The following is a 9934-nucleotide window of genomic DNA, read 5'->3' as shown; positions in this document are numbered from 1 at the left end:
GGAGTACAGTTTTCCTAACCTCCTTTGCCTTATCTTCCAGTTCAGTAATTCCCTCTTTGATTATGTTCAAACCATCCTCTTGTTGTTTTGTTTTGTTTTTTTAATTTTTTTAACGTTTATTTATTTTTGAGACAGAGAGAGACAGAGCATGAACAGGGGAGGGACAGAGAGGGAGGGAGACACAGAATCTGAAACAGGCTCCAGGCTCTGAGCTGTCAGCACAGAGCCCGACGCGGGGCTCGAACCCACGGACCCTGAGATCATGACCTGAGCCGAAGTCGGACGCTTAACCGACTGAGCCACCCAGGCGCCCCACATCCTCTGGTTTTTAATTTCAAGTACCATGTTTTGTTCTGTTTTGTTCTTTGTTTTACTTTTAGGAGAATGCTTGTTCTTTATTAATGTGTTCAAGCCCCCTTCATTTCTTCTATAAAACATGTTCATTTCGTGTTTTAGGTCGGCTATTCCTAATATCTGATTTTTTTTTCTGATCTGATTCTAGCGCCCATTGTTTCTGCCAGCTTTTGCTCATGGTGCCTTGTTTCCTTGGGCACCATGAATGGGCACCATTCATTTTTTAGTGAATGTTGACTCTGAACTGCTCATTTGCTGTGGAACTTTGTGGAAATTCCCACAGGCCTGACAGAAAAGCAGCTTCCTTTGGAAAGTGCTTGCCTTTGCTTCTCCTGCACACATAGGGCTCTCCCAGCCTCAGAGCCCTTTAACCGCAAATCCCTTGTTTGAGGTTGGGGGATACGTGAGGGGATGTGAATTCAGGTTGCACACACATGGGGCCAGCTTGTAATCATGGGTTCCCAGAGCATTTTTCCTCCTCGGCCTCGGCACCAGGGCTTGAGATAAGCACTGTCGATGCGATGCCTAAAGAACAGATGGATTTTTCTAGTTTCCCTTACAGCGAGGGGGGACTTGGGGGTCCCCTATTCATGGAGGTGGTCTTCTGTTTCACCCCCAGCATGGCCAGGCTCGGCGCTTCGTCTTCTGTCCCTAGCCCCAAAGGGAGCCAAAATACGATGCTCCAATCCACCTATGAGAACAGAAAAGTTTCAAGTCCCCGTATTCAAAAAGAGAGGACAGGTGCGTCTGGGTGGCTCAGTCAATTAAGCGTCTGACGTCAACTGAGGTCGTGATCTCACGGCTGATGAGTTCGAGCCCCCCATGGGGCTCTGTGCTGACAGCTCGGAGCCTGGAGCTCCTTCGGATTCTGTGTCTCCCTCGCTCTCTGCCCCTCCCCCACTCATATATATATATATATATATATATATATATATACACACACACACACACACTCAAAAATAAATAAACCTTTAAAAAATTCAAAAAGAGAGGACACGTTGCTCTTTGGCCATCAAAACCAGTTAACGCCAGAACCAGCTTCAAATCTACCCCAACCTACTGGTGACAACTTGGCTGCGGTCAGCCAATCAGCGGCAGACAACTTGCTGCGGTCAGCCAATCAGCGGCAGACAACTTGCTGCGGTCAGCCAATCAGCGGCAGCCAGACTCCCGGGACTACACTTCCTCATTTCAAGACCGTCCAGCCCCCAAACTCCCCGCCGGGAGGGCCTGATGCCACCCTCGATAAAACTCTGCTCCGGGCCAGCAGTTTGCTTTGCTCGGGAGGTCTGTGCCTCCCAGTTGCGGTGCTCCCTGGTTTCACAAACAATACATGCAGGCTTTTGTTCCAGAGGTGGCTTGGTGGCCTCATCCCCCTACATCTCAAAGCAAAACCGGCTTCGGTGCGCCACGTTCCTCCCTGGGGCGCCCCCTTTCCCCATCCTGGCCCGAAGATTCTGCGCCCCCTAGCCAACGGAAGATAGCATCCAAGATGGACATCTTTTAGTCTATCCCGAATTTGTAGCGGCTTTTCATACTAATAAGAACGGAAATCTTTTGCCTTTATTTTATACGTGAGAGAAAACCGAGGCACAGGGACGTTAAATAAAGGGCCGGTCAATCACAGACTCAAACCTCGGAGCCAGGACCCTCTGGCTCCAGGGTCCGTGCACTTAAACTCTGCCATCGTCAACAAATGAGTTAGTAATTGGTGAATTTATTCATTCGCCAGATATTCATTGAGCCTCCTCGAGACGCCAGGCACTGCTGGGGCACCAGACATATGGCAGGGAAGGAGACGGGTGACATCACTGCCCTCAGAAGCTTATATTCCAGTGCGAGTGGGTGCAGCAGTGAGTGGAGGACGTCTGCAGATCCCTCCTCTGCAGAGGCCAACGGCGGCGGTCAGACGTTCCGCATTCCAGGAGGGACCAGTGCCCACGTTGGCCATTCTGGCTGGACCTCAAGGTTGGGACCACTCTTCTAAGGCTGCTGGCATTTCTCTGTGGGGGACCCTGATGGCCATGACGAGGGAGTTATGAGCTCTTCCATTGGAAGACAGGGCCTCCCCTAACTTTACAAGCGTGAGCAAAGGGCATCCCCTGGGCTGGGCCATGGACAATACTTCTGAGCCCCCGAGTGTACCTGGGAGCCCTCAGGAAGTCAACAGTTTTCCCGAAACTCTGCGAGCCAGGCAGGTCTTGGCCTCTGTCCTGTTACCCCAAAGGTCACAGGTCCCCAAAAGGGCCCCGACACCTGTGTCCCTTGGTCAGCAGAGCTGCTGGGGAGAGGCTGGACTTTCTGGACGATGTCATTCGGGAAACAGCTGGGCACAGCTGTGTCCTGAGGACGCTGTCCCAGCCTCGCCTGGAACACAGGCTCAGACGCCATTGCCAGCACGGGCCCTGCTCCAGGAGGCCAGGCCAGGCCAGGCCAGGGGACGGCGTGTCCCGGGGCTTGGCTGGCCCCCATCCCAGCCTGACAAAGCAGTCCCCCGCCCCCCTCCAGCCCTGTGGGTGGGAGGATATCTCTAGCCCCAAACCAGAGGAATGTGTGAGCTTCTTGTCTGGAGGCTTTCCCAAGCTGGGTGACTTCCGTGGGGTAGGGCCATGTGCCGGCGTCCCACAGTGTCTGAGAAGAAGCCTGAAGAGGGGTTTGTAAGCTTCTGGGACCCCCGACCTACTCAGGAACCACCCCTGAGACCTGAGGACTTGGTGAAGCCTGTCCCCAGCGTCCCGCCCACCGCCCACTGTGCACTGAGACCTCTCTTGGTGAACCGTCCCTCCGATAGCCCCTGCCCAGCGAGATGCTGGGACCGAGTCACCCTTCTCAGCTCAGGTTCCTGCTTCCAAAGTCCACACTGCATCACGCTGTGGGCCTCGTCCAGTCTGCACGCCTCCCAGCGGACTGGCCTCACCTGCTCTCCAGTTTCCCCTCCTGTTAGGTGGCAACCCCACCCCCAGCATATACGGAGGGACCCGTGTGTGTGTGTGTGTGTGTGTGTGTGTGCGCGCGCGCGTAGGGACCCGTGCGTGCACACAGGCTGTTCCCTGCACCTGCACACCTTCGTGCACATCTCTGCTCCCCGACTGGTAAAAATCCTACACACCCTCCAAGACCCGGCCCTTCCGTGAACCCCTTCCTCCACTCATCGCTCCCTGCTGAGAGGCATCGTGCACCCACAGATGCATCCGCACGTGCAGAGCCGCGACCGGCGGAGCCCCTGCCACGCCCTGCCCCCCTGGGCCCGTTCCATCCCCAGCCCTGCAGCTGGCCTCCCATCAGGGACGACGGATGCAGAGTTTTCTGTTTTATTAACTTTTCGTCATTTTTTACCACGTAGGCAACACACAGGTGACGATTCTAGTTTGTGCAAAGCAACCGTTTAACCTTTTCAAAAATGGCCCCCGCCATTCACGTGTGTTGTAGACAAATTCACACGTGCAGATGAGTAAAAAGGCCATCTGAATCCCCTGGAATCTGAGACGCCCTCCCCTGCAGACACCTCCACAGGGCTGTGGCTCAAGGTTCGTGCTCCCTGTGTGAACTCATTCGATCCTCTCCGACGCCCCCCGAGTGGGGGTGAGAGTACCACCCCAGCTGAGGCACCAGAAGTGTGGGGGAGGCAGGCGCCTGCCCACGGTCAGGGCCAGCTGGAAAGTGACAGGGCAGGACCGAAACCTGCAGAGCCCACGGTCTGGCCACCGCAGTTCCGGGTGGGCACCCACGTCCATCTCGGCAGGACCAGAGACTTCCCCTGACCGCCTCGCTGTCTCTCTCTCTCTAGCACCTTCCGAGCTCCGGGGCCCAGTGTTCTTTCCCGAGCCGTCACATCCCGCACGGGCAGGTCAGCCCCGGCCGAGACGGGGTGGACAGGAGCTCAAGGAGGGGGCCCGGTGTGGCAGGACTGTGCCCCCAGTCTGTGGCCGGCCCGGGAGCCCTTCCCCCAGGCCAGGCCGCTGCTCCCCCAGCGGCCACCAGGATTGCAGCGCCCTCCCACCCGAGGAAAGGCCAGCTCAGCTTCCCAGAGGCGGGAAGTGGCGGGGGGGGGGGGGGGTTCCGGGTCCTCAAGTCTACAGATCAGGCTGGCCGACCTGGGGTGGGGGGTGGGCAGAGCATCAGGAGGCCACGCACAGCGAGGCCGCTGCCCTCAACCTGTCGCAGAAGCTGCGGGCAGTTCTAACCGGGCCAAACCCCGCCTGCCCTCCCCGGGGGGGGGAGCACGAGGTCCTCGGGGTGCATCAGAGAAAGTGCCGGGTCCTCCTGGGGATGCTCGGCCGTCAGCCAGCCTCCTCACTTCTATCAGGGCTGTCGTGGGTGGGGGCGTGGCCTCCGAGCCGCCCAGGGACTCCGTCTGCCAGCATCTGGGAGATGCCCTCGGGTCTCCCAATCGAACATATTCTACGTATTCAAAACCATCAGCAAAACGCGACTCAAAATTCAGTCGTTGCTTTTGGCGGGAAGTCCACGCGGCAGCACAGGGGCCGAAGATAAACTAGAGAGACACGGGGACGGCCAGGGAGGACAGAGCCAGACTGTCGCCTACACACGGCGAGCCAGGAAGAGTCCCACCGTGCGACCAAATGTAACGTCATGCTTGAGCAAGCAAGGCGGCCGTGTGCTGGCCGGCTGCGTCCCCAGAGAAGGCGCTGGCTGAGGCCAGCAGGGGACATGAACCCCAGGGCGTCTGGCCGGGGTGGGGGACCTGGGCTGACCCTTCCTGGCACCAGACAGGGAGGGAGCTCACCTCAGCTGCTCAGATCAGACCGTGTCCATCTCCCAGGCAGCCGCCTTCTCTCCCACAGGCCTCGGGTCCCCGCCTGCCACATGAGGGCTGACAACAGATGGGCCAGGTGACGAGCGCCCATCCAGGACCCCCGGGCGTCCAGCTTGGGGCTCCGCCTGCACCTGCCCGTGCGGACCTCCCCGCTGTCCCCGTGTACACATGAGAAATAGAGGCTCACGGAGGGGAGTGGCTCACCAGATCTGCACAGCAAGGACTCAGCCCCAGGCCATCTGGGCACCCTGCCAGGCCCCCGAGGCCAGAGTGGGTGGGGGTCACAGCAGTGCCCTGAGCAGGGGGTTAGCCGGCGGGGTGGGGAGGGCCTCGCCCTGGCCTTTTCCTGTTCCCTATCAAGCCCGGAGCAGGACGTACCTGATAGTGTGGGCTGGCCGGCACCCCGAGAAGGTCCCCAAGAATATCCACAAGGAGTGTCCGGCCAGGTCTTTGGCATGGCTCTCTGGGGCCTGGCCCCCAGGACTGGCTGCCTGAGTTATGAAGAAGGAGGCCCATCTGTTCACCTGCCGTCTGCGTGCCCCTCCGTCCGGGCTCCCCTCCCCCCCCCCCGCCCGTCACCCACAGTCCCCACTGGCTCTTGTGTTGTCACCTCACGGAGGACACGAGGCAGGAGGGCAGTGGCTGGCCCAGGCCCCATGGCCGCGCTGGGTCCCCGGCCACTGCCCGGTTCCCTGTGACCCGGAGCCTCCACCTCTCCACAGGGGGCCCGGCCAGGCCCCCAAACCTCTCTACTCAGGAAACGTGACCCTCCCTGGACACTCTCACCTACCCCTCTGGGCCAGAACTGATTCACTCGGTCACCTGACTGCGAGGACAGCTGGAGGACCTTTTAGGAAGGGGCAGAAAAGAACGGAGACAGTGGCGTCGCCCCCCCCCCCCGGCCCCCCGGCCCTCGTGGGCTGCGTGACCCCCCCAAGGACGCCCGGCTGGAGAGCGGAGAGCGGCCCGTCTCCCACACACTCTCTCCAACAGCAGCAGGGGAGAGCCCCACCTGGAGCCTCGACGGGCCACTCACCCCCTCGCCCTGCAGACCCCTAGCGTCCCTCCGCCAGGCTGGGAGGAAGGATGCCCACCTCGCTACCGCACACGCTCCTGCAGGGAGGCCACGGGGACTAAGCACACAGGCGCGCGCACACTCACTTGCACACGGCATTGTACACCCACATGCACACTCACATGCATACTCGCACACACATACACACAGCGTGTGTGCACGCGCACGCACACTCACACAGGTAGGCTGCCTGCCCCCAGCGACGCTGACAGCCTGCTCAGGAGCGGTCCGCCAGCCCCACCCCAGGCCCCAGGCCCATCGTGTCACCCTTGGCGATGGGCAACCCACCCAAAGCATATACTTTCTTCACCTCAGGCATCTGGCTGCCCCGGTATCCCTGGAAGTCGGTGGGGGGGTAGGGGGGTGGGCGGGAGGCAGGAGCCAGGGCAGGGAAAACCCCAAGTGGAACCCACAGCGTTTATAAAACCGGTCCCTGAACGGGATCCTCCTCGCAGGTGCAGTTCCCAGAGCTTGTGGCCCCAGCAGAGCCCTGCCCCTGCCACACGCTGGGCCTGCAGGACAGGAAGTGAAGTGGGACAAAGGAGGGCAGTCTCAGAGTCACTGTGCCAGCGGCCAGGCCTCCCGACCCCGGTAGCAGGTGGGGGGTCAGCTGACAAGCAGAGCTCCCGAGAGCCACCCCGAGGTGCTGCTGACAGGTCAGGAAGGCTACTGTCCAGCCCCCAGGCCTCGGCTCCCTCACCCCCAGCTGAAGTGCCCGCCCCCACTTTTTCAAGAGGCGCCTCCAGACCTCCAGGATTCACCTCCACACCCCTCCACCCGGGAAGTCTCCGAGGCCCCCGGAGCCCCCACTCACTCCCCACCTGCCCTCTCCACTGGGCTGAATCCACGCAGCGGTGGGGGACAGAGGGCATCTGCCGCTCCCGGCACACCAGCCTGGACACACAGGTGCGTGCTTTGACTCTGAGAAGCCGGAGGAGCAGGGAAAAGAAACGTCACCCCCGGAGGGGAAGTCTGTGGTTGGGGCTCGCGCCACAGGCCTTCCCTTCCCCGGGGAGGGCCAGCCCCGAGCTCTCTGGGCGCCCCCGCCCCGTCCACCTTCCCGTGTCTGGCACGTGGTGTCTTGATAAGTATTTGTTCAATGAGGACAGAGGGGTCCTGGTGCCTCCCGGTCCTAACCTGACGGTCCCACGCCCCTCCCATCCTCAGCAACGCGTGCCTTCCTTTGTCAAGGTCCAGGACGGGGCCACCATGGCGCAGCAAGACTCCAGTGACCCCGGGCAGTGTGACCCATCACCACTGCCCCCCCGATGTGCACAATTCTCTCCCACCCCCTCCACCCCCTTCCTGGGGATATTTTGGGGGCAAAATTATAGATACAGAACTGAAAAGAACGAAGATAAATAGCAAATGGTAAAAGAAGCTCTCTCTAAGTAACAGGACTTGTGCTTAATCCATAATCTCACATTTTTCCAGTTTGAGGAATAAAACACCCTCACCTCCTCTGCCCTGAGGAACCCCCAAAGGGATCGCACCGCAGATGGTGCAATTCTCACTTCAGCCAGCAGGTGGCGGGCCAAGACCACATGGACCGGCACAACCCTTCGTGGCCAGAGCCTGGGCTGGAACGCTCATTTCTGGACTCCCTTTGATTTCGTTCCACAAGTTCCCAGGGATCACCTGGCTTTATTTGCAGCACCCGGATGGTCGTGCAAAGATGGGGACTCCGGCGCTGCGGCAAACCTGGATGAGGTGGATTTGAGCCCCATCTGCCGCAGCACTTTCTGGGGCCCCAGGCTCTTAGCCCACCATCTGCGGCCATCTGGAGGGGTGAGCCTCCAGCAGTGACGTTGGAAAGCAGAGACTAGGGCTCCCCTGGGTTCCCGCTCTCCAGTAGGGGGGCCTTGGGGTCCTCCTGGGGTCCCACGGGGGCTGCCATAGACAGAGGCCACAAGTTTTCCCCACACTCTTACCCTCAACTCCCCGCCTCTGCAGACCCCCACCCTCCAGCCCCGTCCCTGGATCTGCTCCTGGAGCTCCACTCCTGACTCCCGCCCAGCCCGGCCAACAGATACGCCACCCTCTGCCTCGGAGGCCACAGCAGCAGCAGACTCAGAGGGGCCTGTGTTACACCAGCCAGGCCAAGAGCAGGAGGAACACGAGGACCAGGGCTGCGGCCAGGGTCACAGAGGGCACCAGGTCCGAGTCCTCGGGACCAAGGATGGCATCTCCAAGGGCATGGTGGAGGGCGGCAGGGGCACCAGACAGCTGGGTGTCAGCGACCTTCTCCCCGGGGGGCCCTGGCCGGCCCATCTGTGGGAAGGGGGACCTGAGGGACAGGAATTCCTCTGGGAAGCGTCGCACTCTCTGCCTGGCCGTCCCATCCCTCTCCTCTGGGAGGCCCTCCAGACATAGCAGGTGACCAGAGGTCCCCGAGGTGACCCTGGGCAGTGACTCCCTGAGCCTCAGTTTTCTCCGCTGTAAAACCAGGATGCCAAAGGCCACCAGGGAGGACAGGGACCAGATGAGACAGTAGCGCCTGGGCTATTGGCATCTCCTCCCCGCCCCTCAACCCCTTACCTTCTCTCTTGAGACGACTGGGGCTGGAAAGTCAGGTTTGGCACCACAGCCCCCGAGACCTTTGCCCTTGTGCCAGGGGATCTGGAATGCGGCTCTGCTGGTTTCTTGGGCACTTAGAAGCCTAGGACTCATCTGGGGGGAACTCTGTCAAACTGCAGGAGAAGCCCCATCAAGGCCTGCCAGCTGCCCTCTGCCCACACAGTGGCTGGGGCGGTGGGCACCAGATTACATCCGTTTTACAGTTGAGAAAACCCAGGTTCAGAGAAGGAAGCACCTCCCTGGAGCAGGGTTCCCGAGAAGCCCCAGAGGTTGGCAGAGGTGGTCACAGCATCCTGGGTCCTCTTGGACCTCAGGCTCCTCGTCTGCACAGGGGCAGACTGTGCATGAACTCGTTGGCTAAGCTCCAGCACCCAGGATCGGCCAGGGATGGAGACAGCCCAGGAGTCGGAGGTGGTCTCCACCCAGCCCCTCCCCACCCCAGGCAGCTCTGCAGGACGTTTACCTTCTGGCCAGGGCGGGAGGCGGCTCCCACGCCCGGGACCGGCCACGTTCCCCAGTGCAGGGACCTGCCACGTTCCCGAGTGCAGGCAGCGACCAGTGGCAGCTTGATTGGATCAACTAGGGAACCTTCTTCTAAAGAACCCACCCTCCTTGGGGCCTCCCTCGGGGAGGGATTGGAGATGGGGGGCGGGGAAATGAGGGACCGGCCCCTGCTGTGGGTGTGTCCGGGCCAAAGAGGGGAAGCAGAATGGGTGCTCCCACCCCCAGGCAAGTGCTCTCTGCTTCTTCTGAGCGGACAACTCCCTGAGGGGGCTGGAAGGGGCTCAGGAAATTGAGCAGGGACCTCTTGGCACCCCTATGTGCCTGCGCCGTGCCAGGCACGGGAAGGGGGGCAGGGGGGAGGAGGAGAGCCCCACCCCGTCCCAGAGGCCAGGTCCCCAAGCAGCCCATCTAGGGCAGGCCCAGGTGGCAAGAGAGAAGGCCCAAGTGACCCAGTGAGGGAGATGGTAGTTAAAAGAGGTCCAAGGACCAGAGAAACATCCTTGGTGGAGGAAATCATCCTTTAACGACAAAGATGGCCATTGAATCATTAATTTTAAAAGCAAACATGTTTGAAATAGCCTTAATGCCCATGACAGAAGATTCCTGAACAAACTCAGGTTATATCTCAATTGTTAAAATACGGTTAC

Source organism: Lynx rufus, unplaced genomic scaffold (assembly GCF_022079265.1).
Source record: "Lynx rufus isolate CCGP_SWC_20201006 ecotype Redwood Valley unplaced genomic scaffold, mLynRuf1.p SCAF_36, whole genome shotgun sequence".
Taxonomy (NCBI): Eukaryota; Metazoa; Chordata; class Mammalia; order Carnivora; family Felidae; genus Lynx; species Lynx rufus.
Note: the sequence above shows the minus strand (reverse complement) of the source record.